Below are 17,921 nucleotides of genomic sequence, written 5' to 3'. Positions count from 1 at the left end.
AAGTTAATCGGCCATTTAATCAACTAATCGGACGATTTTCTGGTTTATCGTCTACTCGGTGACCCTATGAGTAGGGATTAATCGGCAAGTTAACTGGTTAATTGGATGAATTCTTGAATAGGGATCGCGAGGGTGTGAGATTGCTGAGTCCCTGTGACTCACAGATACTTCCAAAACCAGTTTGCATGTGCCGATGTTACCGAGCAGGTGACGCAACCAAGCTCAAGGAGGAGCTCGATGAAGATCTTGTCCTTTGTGTGTTCTGTTTCCAGTTGATCAGTAGTGGAGCCCAGTCGGCACGATCGGGGATCTGTGTAGCATTTGGGGTACTCTTCTTTTATTTTGGTTCCGTAGTCGGACCTTGTGTGTATCTGGATGATGTAATGCTTTATTCATGTAATTGTGTGAAGTGGCGATTGTAAGCCAACTATGTATCTTTCTCCCTTATGTATTACATGGGTTGTGTGAATATTACCTCACTTGCGACATTGCTTTCAATGCGGTTATGCCTCTAAGTCGTGCTTCGACACGTGGGAGATATAGACGAATCGAGGGTGTTACAGTACCGCAAAATGGACGAAACTGACCTCCTACGGTCAAAACGGGGGTCCTGTTAATCGGGAGGGGTGTGGCGTACCGCAAAACGGATGAAACGGACCTCCTACGGTCGAAACAGGGGTCCTGTTCATCGGGAGGGGTGTGGCGTACCGCAAAACGGGACTCCACGGGATACTATTCATCTACACCGTCGACCTCCTCCAACCTCCACGGGCTACCGTCGACCTCCTCCCGCCTCCACGGGCTCCTGTTCATCCAGCCTCCACCGCGCGCTACTCCACCTGCTACTGTTCAACCACCCCTCCACCGTCTACTGTTCATCCAGCCCTCCACATCATGGGGTCCTGTTCAACCACCCCTCCATGGGCACCCCTCCACAGTCTACTATTCATCCAGCCCTCCACACCACGGGTCATGTTCATCCAGAGGCAACACCACCGCTCATTGTTCATCCAACCCCCCCCCCCCCCCGCAACGCTCACTGTTCATCCCAGAGGCAGCATTGACCGGCTTCAGTTAGCAGCAGTAGTGAAGGAATCGCTTGATCGGGTTCAGTTAACAGCCATCGATCGATCGCTCGGGTTCAGTAACGCGTAGCCTGCAGTGCAATCGCTCGGGTTCAGTTAGAGCCAACGCCTCGTACACACGCACGTACGTGTACGAGAGAAACGTGCATCGCTCGGCCCCCGACCTCCCACCGTAACCGGGAACTCCCCGAAATTTTCCTCCCCCTCGCTTCTACCACAGTTTTTCCGTCATGGACGGCCCAAAGAATGTCATGCAGCTGCGTCTCCGGCCCGCCCAGGACGAAAAGCCCATTCTCTATCATGATTTTTTTCATAGAAGTAGGAGCCCACCACATCTATGATGATAATGGGTTTTGTCACAATTATCATCATAGAAGTGTCTTATGTATGACAGAAAAAAAATTCATTCGGCCCAAAATGTCACGGATGTGTCTTTTTTTGTAGTGTTGGGTATGCGGATCATAACTCGTAATAGGTCTGTAAAACTTGCAAGACAGGATCAAGAACACACATATATTCATGAAAACCTAATAGGTTCAGATCTGAAATCATGACACTCAGGCCCTACTGACAAGCATTAAGCATAGCAAACTCATAGCAACATCAATCTCAGAACATAGTGGATACTAGGGATCAAACCCTAACAAAACTAACTCTATTACATGATAAATCTCATCCAACCCATCACTGTCCTGCAAGCCTACGATGGATTTACTCATGCACGGCGGTGACCATCATGAAATTGGTGATGGAGGAAGGTTGGTGATGATGATGGCGACGAATCCCCCTCTCTGAAGCCCCGAGCAGACTCCAGATAAGCCCTCCCGATGAATAACAGGAGGCGACAGTGGCTCCGTATCGTAAAACGCGATGAATCCTTCTATCTAATTTTTTCTCCACGAATAGGTTTATATAGAGTTGGAATTAGGGTTGGAGCAGGTCCAGGGGGCCACAAGCCTGCAGGGCGCGACCCCAATGCTTGTGGCCTCTGGGTGGTCCCCCCTCTGGTAACTTCTTGCGCCAGTATTTTTTATATATTCCACAAAATTTCTCCGTAAATTTTGAGGTCAATCCAAGAACTTTTATTTGTGCATAAAAATAACACCATGGCAATTCTGCTTAAAACAGCGTTAGTCCGGGTAGTTCCATTCAAATCATGCAAATTAGAGTCCAAAACAAGGAAAAACGAGTTTGGAAAAGTGGATACGATGGAGACGTATCACCAATGGAGTTGAATGGGAAGAAGATCAATACCCCAAGAGGAAGTTTGTTCCTCAACAACAGAAGTATGACCCCACTTCTTTTGAGGGAACACAAGCTCAAGATGATCTTCCACCAGAACACCACAAAGGCAAGAAAAAGCTTCACGAAGAGATTGACTCATTTGAAGAAGCTCCTATGGCCTTGGTCAAGTGGGTTCCCAATACTGCGTCAAGCTCTACTTCATCAAGTACAACTACAACTCCAACGATTCCCATCAAGTTGATGTGGGTCCCAAAGAAGAAGAACTATAGTGTTCTTTAGGGTGACTCCGCCAACATACTTCACTCATATTCATTATGGCATGGACTTGTGCAATCAACTTTCATATCTTGCACTAGTTAATGGAGTCACAAACCCTCTAGTTGGTAAGACAAGGGACAAGGTAACCTAACGCTTTCATGGACATCATCATATGTGCAATTCACTCTATGTCTATGGATATCCTTGTATGTTCCTTGTGGGACTAACCCGTGTAGGTATTGAAAGTGCAACACTCCAATGGATTGCTCCGAATGATCTACATCAACATCGAGCATCCACATGTTCACTATCTACATGAAGTCATCATCGACAAAACCCAAGGTTAGTTCATCCCTCTTAGGGGGATATCACATCTAGGGGGAGCTTTGCTCTAAAAATTGAGCTAAAGCAACTCTAATGATGTGAACACATTAATGCTTTATGTAAAAGTAGTGACCCCACTTGTGCTTAAACGATGAGTATGACCTATGATCAAATGTTCTCATTTGACTCCAAAGTCAATATACTCATATATAGATGACCTAGTCATCGCCAATTACTTGATAGATACTAGAATTGATTGTGCATGTGCTACTTCTTGAGCTTGCGTTGATTTTTCCCTTGAAGAGGAAAGGGTGATGCAGCAAAGTAGAGATAAGTATTTCCCTCAGTTAAGAAACAAGGCATCAATCCAGTAGGAGGCACAAGCAAGTCTCCAATATATGCACCAGCACAAACGAACAAACACTTGCTCACATCGCGAAAAATGGGTTTTTAATCCCTTCACGGTCACAAACAAGAGTGAGATTTAAAAGAGATAGGTATAAAAGATAAACTAAAGAGCAAACTAAAGTAAATATAAATAAATTGCAGCAAGGTATTTTTGGCTTTTTGGTTTATAGATCTGAAAATATAAGATGGAAAATAGACTCGGGGGCCATAGGTTTCACTAGAGGTGTGACGCCTGGATATTTAAGCTACAGTAACCCTGTGCTAATGATGCCACGTCACCTCGGTTACTGTCGATAAACTCGTGTTAGTTTAAAACCGATTCAAAATCAAATTTTTATTTTTGACAAACAATAAAAGTTTTCAAATGTCAAAACAACAATGTTTGAAATGTGACATAATTAAATTTACTAAATTAGGTGGAACCTATGTATTTTCCAAAACTATAATGTTTAGGAAATGTGAGAAAACAGAAAAGAAAAATAAACAAAATCAAACAAAAAAGAAGGAAACTCCCCCTCCACTAGGCCATGGCCCAGCTAGCCTCTGGGCCAACCATGCCGGCCCAACCAGCGCCTCCCTTATCCCCCACACCCCCGAACCCTAACCCACTCGCTCCCAACTCCCTCCCCCCCACGTGGCCACTTCCCCTACACACCCCCGAGTGGATCTGGATCGGGGCAATCGCCCCCGTCGCCCGTCGCTGACCTCCGCCGTCCGGAACCCCCTCCAGAGCCGCCCCGCTACCCGTAGTCGTCGGTGTCGCCTCCCCGTCTGCGTCGCTCGTCCTCATCCCCCTCCCACTACAAGAAATATGCACGATTATGACGAAAATTATTTGACCGTGATCAAATTGGTCATAAATCTATGACCTTTATTTGCAAAATGGTCAAGGAGTGTCCGGGAGGGTCCAAACCCCAGCATTTTAAGACCATCTATGCCAAAAAGTCATAATGCCATTGCATAAAATGGTCATAAGGATCTATAACATTGTTTGTGGACATATCTTCAACTGACTATCACTCGTGCAAAGACGTCCTATGCAAGCGGTTTTACCCCCTTTCGGTGACACAATTTTAATGTATCACCTTGCATGTGTGGATTAGCATCACACACGGTTAGTTCACGAAAACTGTGTGTAATGTGCAAGTTATTGGACATGATTAAAAAGAAAAAAACCGTGTATGATATGAATGCCATCACACACAAATAATCTACAAAACTGTATGCAATGTGTGATCTTAACAACATGTTAGTTAGTCCTAAAATCAGCTAGATAGTAATCAATTTACTACGATCACTATTTGACAAAGAAACGTAACACAAGACATCACACATTAAAAATCCATTATACGATATTTTTTTTCTCCGACGGGTACATAACATTGACATGTTTCAAGCTTTTTCATACAACATACACAAGTGAAATGTACTATCTCACACCACACGACAGCCAACACATACAACTAGCAATCACATCTAATTACATCATCAAGCTTCATCCGTCTCTTATTCATCCACGACATCAACTACCAAACCTTCTAAGATTTCTTGTTGTATCTCATCCTAAAAAACAAACAGAAAAGGGTAACAAGGTCAAAAGAAGTACATGACTATATTTTATTTCAAGTTAAAGGTAGTGATTTAATCATTCAACACTACAGAATTTAGTGGCTTATCAGTTCCGTGAGCTTCCCAAGAAGTTGCTGGAATGTCGTACTGCTTTGTGGGTCGCTGCTTGCACCATGGACAGTGGAAGTAAGAACAAGTCTATTATGAAACAAAATGAAGAGCAATAGTAGAAGCACCTAAAGTGCAACTTTCCAAAGCATTGGCTTCATACATGCCATTTTTTCATGCACCATACAGCAAACATCCATAAAATGCTCACAAGCTACATTAATTAATCAAATGCTTAGACAAGCGAGTATCTTGTCTAGTTGATTCCCATCACATGAACGCTACAACTACCTACAAAAAGTAAGAGAGGACAAACACAATTTTCACCGAACAATGAGGAACAAAAATTTCAGAGCACTATGCTACTGGCATGAAGAAACATCGCATCATAGAGACTGTCTACTGAAACGCACACAGATGTGTCAGTCCTGAATCCTGATGAATATGTACGTGGCATGCATGCCTACACTATCATGAAACCTCTAAGCTATAAATGAATTGAAACCCACCAAGATGCAACTGCTACCCGAGCCATTCATATCATCAACAGTACTACATGCGCCCATATGAATGTATTAATGAGAGGAACAATTCTAGATAATTAACCAGACAACAAGGGGATACCTGCTTGCATTTACCTACAGCTCGGTGGTGCATGCGTTCATAGGTGACCAAGACTGTGCAGGCGAGGAAGTAGTAGAGGTCATTTGATGCTATTTTTCCGTTCGAATGTTCTAGTTGTTGTACCTAGTTTAATCTCAACCCTTAGATTTTTTATTTTCAAAGATTATGGTATTATGAAGGATAAACCATCACCACCTCCAAACTTAGTTGTAAAGTTGTTCTAATCTATTTTTTAAAAGATTTTTTGAGACACTTTTAAAAGATTTATTGGAAAATATTTTTAAAAACAAAGTAAGAAAATCTTTTTAACAAAAAAAGGATGCAGGCGAACTCGGCCGGCCCAAGGCGAGCCACAGTCGGCCACCAAACCCCACCCGCAGCCCACCGCATCGCCTCCCCCTCATCCTCTTCTTATCGATCCCCTCTCATCACCCAAACCCTAACTCATATCCCCTCCATTCCCCCGCCTCCCCTTGTCTCCCTCTCCCCGATCCAGATTGACAATGCCAGCTCCCTCTCTCCCTCGCCTGCAGGTCCCTCCACCGCTGTCCCTCCTACCCCAGCACCGGCCATCCTCCCCTCTGCCACCTTCTCATGTCCCAGTCACTCGCCTTTGTCCTCCTGCTGCCGATCGAGCGCGCCGCCCAACCTCACCAGCGACATATGCACTGCCGCCAGCAGGCACGGCGTCGCGGTCAGCCGGCTCGTCGGCGTGCGCATGCTTCAACGCACGCTGCTCCATCGAGCTGGCCGGACCACGGCGACGCGTGACCTAGGGTTTGTGGTTGCTTTGACCCACGCCGGCCACGACTCTTCGGCAACCAGGACGGCAACGGCATCAACGGGATCCTCGAACGGCTGTCGTCCACCTCGCGCTGCAGGGAGGGGTCTGTTGTCTCCTCGCACGAGGGGACGGCCGTGTTCGTCGTTCCCCACCCTGGCAGTTGATCCTGGCCGCCGTTGCTTCACTAGCCTCTTCCGACGGCGTCTCCGTGAGGGCGCTCGACCCCAGGTAGGCCATGGAAGCGCCGGACCTCAAGGCCGGCCATGCTGCTCCTGCTCCGGCTGTGCTCTTGCTTCGGCTGAGCACACCCATAAGTATATTTATATAAGAATATTTTTGTGAGAAATATGTGTCATTTCAACGCTCTTTTGTGTGATTTAGGCATTCTGTAATTAACTTGTCAAAGATTAAAAATTGGGTATGTCTATGCCATATGCTCCCTGTTGTTGGGACACTATGATATTGTCATTTTTATTTTCATGTTAGCCTGGTGAACCTTATCATATGAACTGTTGTACTAGATGGTTTCTAGGTGTATATCTATGGATGCACTCAATAGCTAGTATGTAATGTTTAATGTTTTTTGTGACTTTGCCATGGATAGTTAGCATCGGAATTTTTTGGTGCACAAATGTTCACATTGCCTCAAGGGTGTATATTTTACTGTATCAGAACAACTGTATGCTTCCCTCATTGATGCTATTACAGATAATATATTTGAGTACACTAATTCCAGAGGGGTCGTGCCTGAGGAGACCGAGCTCGCCGTGCTGCTCCTTTTCAATGTCAACAAGGGAATGGCCGACGAGGATAACAGGGTCCCTGCACCAACAGGTTAGGTTTCATTGGCTTCTCGATAGTTCTCGGACCGCTCCATAATTTTCCTTGGTCTTGTAGGTAACTGGCACAGCCGCTGTAACATGAGACGCTGGACTGGATGAAGGATCATGAAGAGAACAACTACACAATGTTGTGGATGAACAGGATGATGGTAAATAATTCTTGAGTATGATAACATTTCATCTAGCTCAACCATGTTAACTTTGAACAAAATCTTGAGCTATCTCAGTTTATCCATACCTTGCAAGACATTTGGTGAGAATATTTGAGAAACCATACAAGGCTTCTCTGTATTCACCTTCTATCATGCTGCATTTCACACTATGATCTTCTTTAGATGCACACCGCTCACTTTTTAAGAAAATGTGTGATGTAAATACTGGGAATGTGGATATATAATGTATGTAACTGTGGCTGTAACAAATTATTGTAAATTGTTGAATGTTCTATTGTTTTAGAAGGATAAACCAGGATATTTTATTTACCATGTATTATTTGTCACTGAGATCTGGGGTTGTGTGTGTAGGGAGGGTGAATCAGATCTAGGAGCACATCGACTACGAGGTTTGCCGACACGACAAGTATCGTATGTGTGTCTACTCGTCCAACCTGGTAATCCACCATTTGGTCTCCTTTGATTGATATCCTCCAAAATAAGAGGAGATTCTTTTTTTGCTTAATCTCCTTGTGTATGTGCTTCTTGCACCTATTGATGCTACAAGTTAAGTAATCAGATAAGCCCTTCATGTGTTGTATGCAACTTTTGCTCCAGTTTGTTGTACTGGGCATGAACTATTGTCAAGATGCCAACTATTGTCAACATGCCAACATGCGGGAGAATCAATGCTCATAAAATTGTTCTTTCTCTATTTTAAAGCATTGAAGACCTTAATATTCTTTCTCTATTCTAAGTAAATAATTTGGTTGGGCTTCTAGAATAAGCTGGGTAGGGGGCAATGATGACCCACAAGTATAGGGGATCTATCGTAATCTTTTCGATAAGTAAGAGTGTCGAACCCAACGAGGAGCAGAAGGAAATGATAAGTGGTTTTTAGCAAGGTATTCTCTGCATATACTGAAATAAGTGGTAATAGATAGTTTTGTGATAAGATAAATTGTAACGAGCAACAAGTAACAATAGTAAATAAAGTGCAGCAAGGTGGCCCAATCCTTTTTGTAGCAAAGTACAAGCTAGAACAAACTCTTATAATAGGAAAAGCGCTCCTGTGGACACATGGGAATATCGTCAAGCTAGTTTTCATCACGTTCATATGATTCGCGTTCGATACTTTGATAATTTGATATGTGGGTGGACCGGTGCTTGGGTGCTATTCTTACTTGAACAAGCATCCCACTTATGATTAACCTCTATTGCAAGCATCCGCAACTACAACAAAAGTATTAAGGTAAACCTAACCATAGGATGAAACATGTGGATCCAAATCAGCCCTTTACGAAGCAATGCATAAACTATGGTTTAAGCTTCTGTCACTCTAGCAGCCCATCATCTACTTATTACTTCCCAATGCCTTCCTATGGGCCCAAATAATGGTGAAGTGTTATGTAGTCGACGTTCACATAACACCACTAGAGGCTAGACAACATACATCTTATTAAAATATCAAACGAATACCAAATTCACATGACTACTAATAGCAAGACTTCTCCCTTGTCCTCAGGAACAAACGTAATTACTCACAAAGCATATTCATGTTCATAATCAGAGGGGTAATAATATGCATATAGGATCTGAACATATGATCTTCCACCAAATAAACCAACTAGCATCAACTACAAGGAGTAATCAACACTACTAGCAACCTACTAGCACCAATCCCGGACTTTGAGACAAGAATTGGATACAAGAGATGAACTAGGGTTTGGAGATGAGATGGCGCTGGTGAAGATGTTGATGGAGATTGCCCTCTCCCGATGAGAGGAGCGTTGGTGATGATTTCCCCCTCCCGGAGGGAAGTATCCCCGGCAGAACAGCTCTGCCGGAGCTCTAGATTGGTTCCGCCAAGGTTCCGCCTCGTGGCGGCGGAGTCTCATCCCAAAAAGTTCCTTCCTATTTTTTCTCATCGAAAGACTTCATATAGGAGAAGATGGACGTCAGAGAGCCACCAGGGGGACCACGAGGTAGGGGGGCGCGCCCTAGGAGGGGGGGCGCGCCCCCCACCCTCGTGAGCAGGGTGTGGGCTCCCTGGCCTTCATCTTTGGCGAGGATTTTTATTTATTTATTTTAAGATGTTCCGTGGAGTTTCAGGACTTTTGGAGTTGCGCAGAATAGGTCTCTAATATTTGCTCCTTTTCCAACCTAGAATTCCAGCTGCCGGCATTCTCCCTCCTTATGTAAATCTTGTAAAATAAGAGAGAATAGCCATAAGTATTGTGACATAAAGTGAAATAACAGTCCATAATGCAATAAATATCGATATAAAAGCATGATGCAAAATGGACGTATCAGGCGACTATTCCAGCTTATTTTAGAAGGCAGCAAAAGAACTGCCCTTTAGTAATTAATATGATCTTCTGATGTTGGAGTCTCTTTAGGAGGTGGAGAGTTTACACAATATGATATAATATGAATTTTAACTTACTAGTGTTTAATATTTCTAACCTGATTTATGGAAGGAACAAAAGCTGGGCCACGTAGCCACATAAAACCTTCTAAAATGCTCACTTCTTGCATCCATGTGACTTGCTTATATACATTGTCTGCATTCTACTCTCAGCTTGCTGCATTTTTCTTATTTCATGTTATGCTTAATTTGCTTCTCATGTGTTGTCCCTCCTGATGCCAGGACGAAACACTTCTATGAATGCTTGAAGAGGAAGACAATGGAGCCATGTTGTTGTGCAACAGGCTATGTTATTCGTGATACCATTTTTCTGGGCTGTGTAATCTTAGTTTGTGTGTGCTGGGATATTCAAAAAGCTATCTGTGTAATTTGAATCTTTGTTATGTTGTCTGGCCTCTGTAATCATATTTTGTGTGTGTTGGGATATTCAAAAAGCTATCTGTCTAATTTAATCTGTGATGTATTCTTGTACTACCTTTTCTGGTGCAAAGAGGTTAATCGACCTTTTTGAGCTAAAAATGTTAAATAACTTATAATACATAATGGATCGGACATGGGTTTGGCTCAGTAAAATTGATGTGTATAAAGTTTTATAGGCCAGCCTTATTGTTTTTTACGGGCCAGCCTTATTGGGCTTGGCTTGCTAGAAATTATGACGATTTATTAACCAATGCCACGTTAGATCTGTTGGCCATGTGGATGATGCCACATCAGATCCTATGTGGATGAGGCACACAAGTAATGATCAAAAATTTTGTCATTAAAAACGATGACCTAAAATTTTTGGTCTTAACAACTAAGACCAAAACATAGAAAAGGTCATGTATGTTTGTTCTTGACGGCCAACTGTTGACCTTCTCAGTTTGGTCAAAAAAGGTCATATGTCGAAAATGACGACGATTTATTGACCAAAATAGGGGGTCACTATCAACCATATTTCTTGTAGTGTCCCTGCCGGTCGCCGTCAACACAGGCCGCCCCGCCACTGCACCACCGCCTCGACCTCGCCGTCATCCCTGTCCACCTCCTCGAGCCGCTGCCACTCCCCTACACCGTGCGGTGAGGCCCCGGCCTCTTCCTCTCTCCCCGTCCTCGTCGAGCTTCAATTCCGGCTGTTGCCTGACCTCGACACACCGCCGAACCCCGGCCACCCCATGCCTGCGACTACCACCACTCGACAGTGCGCGTTCGAACACACCCAAGCCCTGCTGCAACCTGGTCGCCCCTGGCCTCTCCTCTCACGCCTGCGCGCACCCCGTGGCCACGCGACGCACCCACCTGCCTCCCACTCACCCCCTTGCTCACTCCCTTCCCTGCTCGATGCACGCTACTACTACTACGCCCCGCGGCTGCATCTGCCGCGCAGCGCCACCCGATGTCGTGCGCGCCCGTGCTCACGCCCTCGCCGCCCCTCGCGTCCGCTCCGCTCTGGCCGCCGCACTCTGCCCCGCCAGCCTGCGCCCGGTGCTGCCGGATCACCCTTCCCACCCGCCGAAGCTCCACCCGCTACGCCTGGGAGCCCCTGACCGCGCGCTGCCAACCTTGACCATGCCCGGCCACGTACCGATGTGCTAGTGTCTTCCTTGGCCGTGCACCACTCCAGCTCCGCCACTCGCCGCCCCGTTCCAGCCTCCCTCGCCATGGTCCACCTCCCCACGCAGGCCGCTGGCCGCTCGCCGTTGCCCGCATCGCCGCGCCGGCGTGACCGATTCCACACGGGCGCCGGCGCCCATAAAACCCGTCGCACGCTCGCCCATAACCCGCCTGTCCCAGTGCCCGCTAAGGCCCTCTCGGCCACTGACACGTGAGGCCCAGCCCCTGGAACGATAAAAAAAGAAGAATAAAAAATGTTAAAATAAACAAATTATTAATTAATTAACTTAGTTAATTAATTCTGTTAAATTAAACTAATCAAGTTTAGTTAAACTAATTAACTACTTAATCTAACTAATCTGAATTAGGGCTAAAAGTGAATGACATGCGGGTCCCCTGGCCCACTTTGACCAGTCAACTTGGACTGTTGATTGCTGACTCAACAGCTAACAGGTCCCATCTGTCATACACATGAACACACTGCTGGGTACACTTCCGTTTACCCATATCAGTTTCTGTATTTAATATTTTGAATTAAATTAAACCAGGATATTATAAAATCATTTAAATATAAAATAATCCGTAACTCGGATGAAAATACAGTGTACATGAAAGTTGCTCAAAACGACGAGACAAATCCGGATACATAGCCCGTTCGTCCGCCACACATCCCTAGCATAGTGAACCTGCAACTTTCCCCCTCCGGTTCATCAGTCTGAAAACGTGAAACACCGGGGATACTTTCCCTAATGCTTCCTCCCTTCGTCGGTATCACTTCTTACTGCGTTAGGGCACACCTGGCACCGTTACTTGTCATGTCATGCATCATTATCCATTTGTTTGCATTGTATTCATTGTTTCTTCCCCCTCTTCTCTCCGGTAGACTACGAGACTGGCGCAGCTGCTGGTGCCCCAATCGACTACGCTGTTGATGACCCCTCCTTGCCAGAGCAACCAGGCAAGCCCCCCCCCCTGATCACCAGATATCGCCTATTCTTCTCTCTACTGCTTGCATTAGAGTAGTGTAGCATGTTACTGCTTTTCGTTAATCCTCTCCTGATCCATAGCCTGTCTTTGCTACTAATGTTGTTACCTTTACCTGTAATCCTAAATGCTTAGTATAGGATGCTTGTATTCCATCAGTGGCCCTACATTCTTGTCCATCTGCCATGCTATACTATCGGGTCATGATCACTAGGGAGGTGATCACGGGTATATACATATATACATAATACATGATATTTGTGGTGACCAAAGTTGGGTCGGCTCGTAGTGTACCCGCGAGTGATTCACAGATTGGGACTGAAAGGACGTTTGTCCTGATGGCCCTCTGAGTGGACCTTTGTGGCGAAGCGATAGGGCAGGTTGAGACCACCTAGGAGAGAGGTGGGCCTGACCCTGGTCGACGTCCGCGGTTAACATGCTTAATGAGATCTTGGTATTTGATCTAAGTCTGGCCACTGGCCTATACGCACTAACCAACTACGCGGGAACAATTATGGGCACTGGACGTCGTGGTATCAGCCGAAGCCTTCTTGACGTCAGGGACTGAGCGGCGCACTCCGGATTGGACTGGAACACCTGCTCTTGTATTAGGGAGGCTAGGTCTGCTTCCGGTCGCCCACGCAACATGTAGGTGTGCAATGGGTGATGGGCCCAGACCCCTGCGCCATAGGATTTAGACCGGCGTGCTGACCTCTCTGTTGTTCCTATGTGGGGATGCAACGTGTTGATCTTTCAAGGCTGGGCATGACCCAGGAAAGTGTATCCGGCCAAAGGGGATTGAGCATGTTGGGAAATGTGGTGCACCCCTGCAGGGAAGTTTATCTATTCGAATAGCCGTGTCCCTCGGTAAAAGGACGACCCAGAGTTGTACCTTGACCTTATGAAAAGTAGAACCGGACACTTAATAAAACACACCCTTTCAAGTGCCAGATACAACCCGGTGATCACTCTCTCAAAGGGCGACGAGAGGAGGATCGTCGGGTAGGATTATGCTATGCGATGATACTTGGTTAACTTACCATCTACTCTCTTCTACTGCTTCAAGATGGAGGCTGCTAGAAGCGTAGTCTTCGATAGGACTTGCTATCCCCCTCTTATTCTGGCATTCTGCAGTTCGGTCCACATCTACTACCCCTTTCATTGATACCAATGCATATGTAGTGTAGCTCCTTGCGAGTACTTTGGATGAGTACTCACGGTTGCTTTGCTCCCCCTTTCTCCCCTTTCTATACCCAGTTGTTGCGACCAGACGTCGGAGTCCAGGAGCCAGACGCCACCGTCGATGATGACTCCTACTACACTGGAGGTGCCTACTACTACATGCAGGCCGCTGACGATGACCAGGAGTAGTTTAGGAGGATTCCAGGTAGGAGGCCTACTCCTCTTTAGACATGTATCCCAGTTTGTGCTAGCCATCTTATGGAAACTTATTTAACTTATGTATTTACTCAGATATTGTTGCTTCCGCTGACTCGTCTATGATCGAGCTCTTGTATTCGAGCCCTCGAGTCCCCTGGCTTGTAATATGATGCTTGTATGACTTATTTTATTTTTAGAGTTGTGTTGTGATATCTTTCCGTGAGTCCCTGATCTTGATCGTACACGTTTGCGTGTATGATTAGTGTATGATTGAATCGGGGGCATCACAAGAGGCTTCTCTCTTGAAGATAACATGCGGTGGGTAAACAAATTACTGTTGAGTGATGTCTACTATGCAACTTGTTCTTGTAGACATGTGTTGGGCCTCCAAGCATAGAGTTTTGTAGGATAGTAGCAATATTCCCTCAAGTGGATGACCTAAGGTTTATCAATCCGTGGGAGGTGTAGGATGAAGATGGCCTCTCTCAAACAACCCTGCAGCCAAATAATAAAAAGTCTCTTGTGTCCCCAACACACCAAATACAATGGAAATTTGTATTGGTGCAATAGTTTGGCAAAGATATGGTGATAAAAGTGTAGTAATGATAGTAGATATTGGTTTTTAAAATAAGAACAAAAAAACAGCAAGGTAGCAATTGATAAAACGGAGCACAAACGGTATTGCAATGCTTGAAAATGAGGCCGAGGTTCCGTACTTTCACTGGTGCAATCTCTCAACAGTGCTAATATAATTGGATCATATAACCACCCCTCAAAGTGCGATGAAGAATCACTCCAAAGTTCCTATGTAGATGAGAACATAAGAAGAAATCGTTTGTAGGGTACGAAACCACCTCGAAGCTATTCTTTCCGATCGATCTATCCAAGAGTTCGTATTAAAATAACACCAAATAATTTCAAATTCATAATACTCAATCCAACACAAAGAACCTCAAAGAGTGCCCCAAGGTTTCTACCAGAGAAAAAAAGATGAGAACATGCCTCAACCCCTATGCATAGATTACCCCAATGTCACTGCGGGAATCCGCGAGTTGAATGCCAAAACACATATCAAGTGAATCAATATGATACCCCATTGTCACCACAAGTATTCATATGAAAGACATATATCAAGTGCTCTAAAATCCATAAAAGTATTCAATCCGATAATGACGAAATCTCAAAGGGAAAAACTCAATTCATCACAACAAGATAAAGAGGGGAAAACACCATATGATCCGACTATATTAATGAAGCTCGCGATACATCAAGATCATGACATCTCAAGAACATGAGAGAGAGGGAGATTAAACACATAGCTACTGGTACAAACCCTCAGCCCCAAGGGTGGACTACTCCCTCCTTATCGTGGTGGCCGCCGGGATGATGAAGATGGCCACCGAGATGATTCCCCCCTCCGGTAGGGTGCCGGAACGGGGTCTAGATTGGTTTCTGGTGGCTACAAAGGCCTGCGGTGGTGGAACTTCTGATCTAGGGTTATTTCTGATGGTTTCTCTATTTATAGGATTTTTTGGCGTTGGTTTCACGCGAAGATGGGCCTCGAGGTGAGCACAACTCACCGGGGCAAGCCAGGCCCACTAGGCGCACCCTGGTGGGTTGTGCCCTCCTCGTGGCTCTTCTGGTCCTCCCACAAACCTTCTGGGGTATCTTTCGTTCCAAAAAAATCATCAAAAAGTTTCAACTCATTTGGAGAACTTTCATTTTTGCACAAAAAACAACACCATGGTAGTTCTGCTGAAAACAGCGTCAGTCCGGGTTAGTTCCATGCAAATCATATCAAAACCATATAAAATTGTTGTAAACATGGCATGAATACTTCATAAATTATAGATACGTTGGAGACGTATCAGCATCCCCAAGCTTAATTCCTACTCGTCCTCGAGTAGGTAAATTATAAAAGAAATAATTTATGAAGTGTGAATGCTAGCAAAGTGCACAAGTTTGATCAATGATAATTTCATTCACTTTTCCTAGCATCAGAACAACAACTCTTTCTTATAAAACTTCTCATGTTAAAGTAGCAACCAATTCACATGTTAAGGTTCAAACGATGAATTCTCTTGAAACTCAACAACCTATGTTCTCAGTTAGCAAGCAATTGTAATTCAACTTATTCAACAGAGTTTAAGTAAGATCTCCACATACTCAACCATCATATAGCCTTCTATGATTGCTAACACTCATCGCATACACATGAGCAAAACGTTTCAACCGGACACATAGAAAGATAGGGGCTTATAATTTCGCCTCCCAACGTATTCACCTCAAGGGTGATGTCAACAATAATAACTCATGCTACTCATATCCAACTGGTAAATGTGCCTAGATCTTTCCTCACCACATGAAGCTTGCCAAAAGAGAAAAATAAAAAGGAAAAGAGAGAAAAACTTTGACTCTTGCATGAAAGTAAATACATAAAAGTGAAATATAGGCCCTTCACAGAGGGAAGCAGAGGTTGACATGCGCTTATTTGTTTGTATGCTCAACCCCTTAGTGCAAAAGAACGTCACGTTATATTGCCCCTTATGATAGCAACCATTATTATGCAGTTTGTCGCTTTTATCCTTTGCCATCACAAGTTCGTACAATGCTCAATTTTCTCTTACACTAAATGATCTAACACTTTTAGAAGGAATTTTTATTTCCTTATTGCACCGATGACAACTTACTTGAAGGATCTTGCTCAATCCTTAGGTAGGTATGGTGGACGCTTTGAAAATAAGATTTGGGTTTAAGGGGTTTTGGATGCACAAGTAGTATCTCTACTTGGTGCAGAATTTTTAGCTAGCAAAGATGGGGGGCAAGCACCACATGTTGAAGGATCTATGACAATATAACTTCTACGTGAATATGGACAAACATAGACCATTACATTGTCTTCCTCGTCCAACATCAACAATTTTGGCATATAATATTTTGACGGGGGCTCACAATCATAAAAGATTTCCAAGATTGTGTATTTGCATGTGAAAGTTCTCTTCCTTCTACTAATCATTCATGAATTTTTTGTATGACCAATATTGTGATTGTCAAGATTCAAAAGATTTCACTTTCTAAACCCAATGTGAAGCTACCACTAGGCATGATATAATTTCAACTTCATGATATCTAATTCATTCAACAATTTACTCATAGGATATAAGTGAAGCACAAGAGTAAATGATGAGCTACTCCAAAAGATGTATAAGTGAAGATCAAGCGATTAGTTAAGTAAATAGGTAGCTATTTGAGGCCACTCTCTTATTCAAAAACTTTCAGAACTAAGCATTTTATTAAAACAGCAAGCAAAACAAAATAAAATGGCATTCCAAGAATAGCACACATCATGTGAAGAAGAAAAATCTTAGGCTCAACCGATACTAACCGATAATTGTTGACAAAGAAAGGTGGGATGCCTACCGGGGCATCCCCAAGCTTAGATGCTTGAGATTTCTTGAAATATTATCTTGGGATGCCTTGGGCATCCCCAAGAGTGAGCTTTTGTGTCTCCTTAATTCTTCTCATATCACGGTTTTCCTAAATCTCAAAAGCTTCCTCCACACAAAACTCAAGAACGACTCGTGAGATAAGTTAGTATAAACCAATGCAAAAACCTTATCATTCTCTATAGTAGATAATCACTAAAATTATTATTCAACATTGCACACTAAATGCCTCTGCATTTTTAATACTCATATCCTTGATACATCTCCAATGTATCTATAATTTTTGATTGCTCCATACTATTATATTATCTATTTTGGATGTTATTGGGATTATTTTTACACTTTTATACTATTTATGGGACTAACATATTAACCGGAGGCCCATCCCAAATTGCTGTTTTTTGCCTATTTTAGAGTTTCATCGAAAACGAATATCAAATGGAGTCCAAACGGAATGAAACGTTCAGGAAAGCTATTTTTGGAATGGAAGCAATCCAGGAGACTTGGAGTTTACGTCAGGGAAGCTTCGAGGTGCCCACAAGGCAGGGAGGCGTGCCTGCCCCCTTGGGCACGCACCCCACCCTCGTGGGGCCCTCATGGCTCCCCTGACCGACTTCTTTCGCCTATATATATATATTAATATACCCTAGAAACATCGAAGAGCAGAATAGATCAGGAGTTCCGCCCCCAG

The 17,921-nt window shown here is 44.2% G+C and overlaps 1 long non-coding RNA gene across 6 annotated transcripts; it reads left to right on the top strand.

The window, feature by feature from the left end:
• The first annotated feature begins 6,018 nt into the window (after positions 1-6,018).
• LOC125554120 (uncharacterized) lies at positions 6,019-10,298 on the top strand. Of its 6 annotated transcripts, none has more exons than XR_007304325.2 (5): positions 6,021-6,633; positions 7,114-7,239; positions 7,303-7,396; positions 7,772-7,857; positions 10,050-10,298. It is a non-coding gene; the product is annotated as an uncharacterized LOC125554120 (long non-coding RNA). The 6 variants fall into 6 exon arrangements; XR_007304326.2 differs by having other exon boundaries at positions 6,023-6,633; positions 7,142-7,239; XR_015599813.1 differs by having other exon boundaries at positions 6,019-6,633; positions 7,114-7,396.
• Positions 10,299-17,921: the final 7,623 nt, after the last annotated feature.

The sequence above is a fragment of the Triticum urartu genome, chromosome 1A (assembly GCF_056163025.1).
Source record: "Triticum urartu cultivar PI428250 chromosome 1A, HENAU_Tu73, whole genome shotgun sequence".
NCBI classification, from domain to species: domain Eukaryota; kingdom Viridiplantae; phylum Streptophyta; class Magnoliopsida; order Poales; family Poaceae; genus Triticum; species Triticum urartu.
This window is presented reverse-complemented; position numbering and strand designations above follow the sequence as displayed.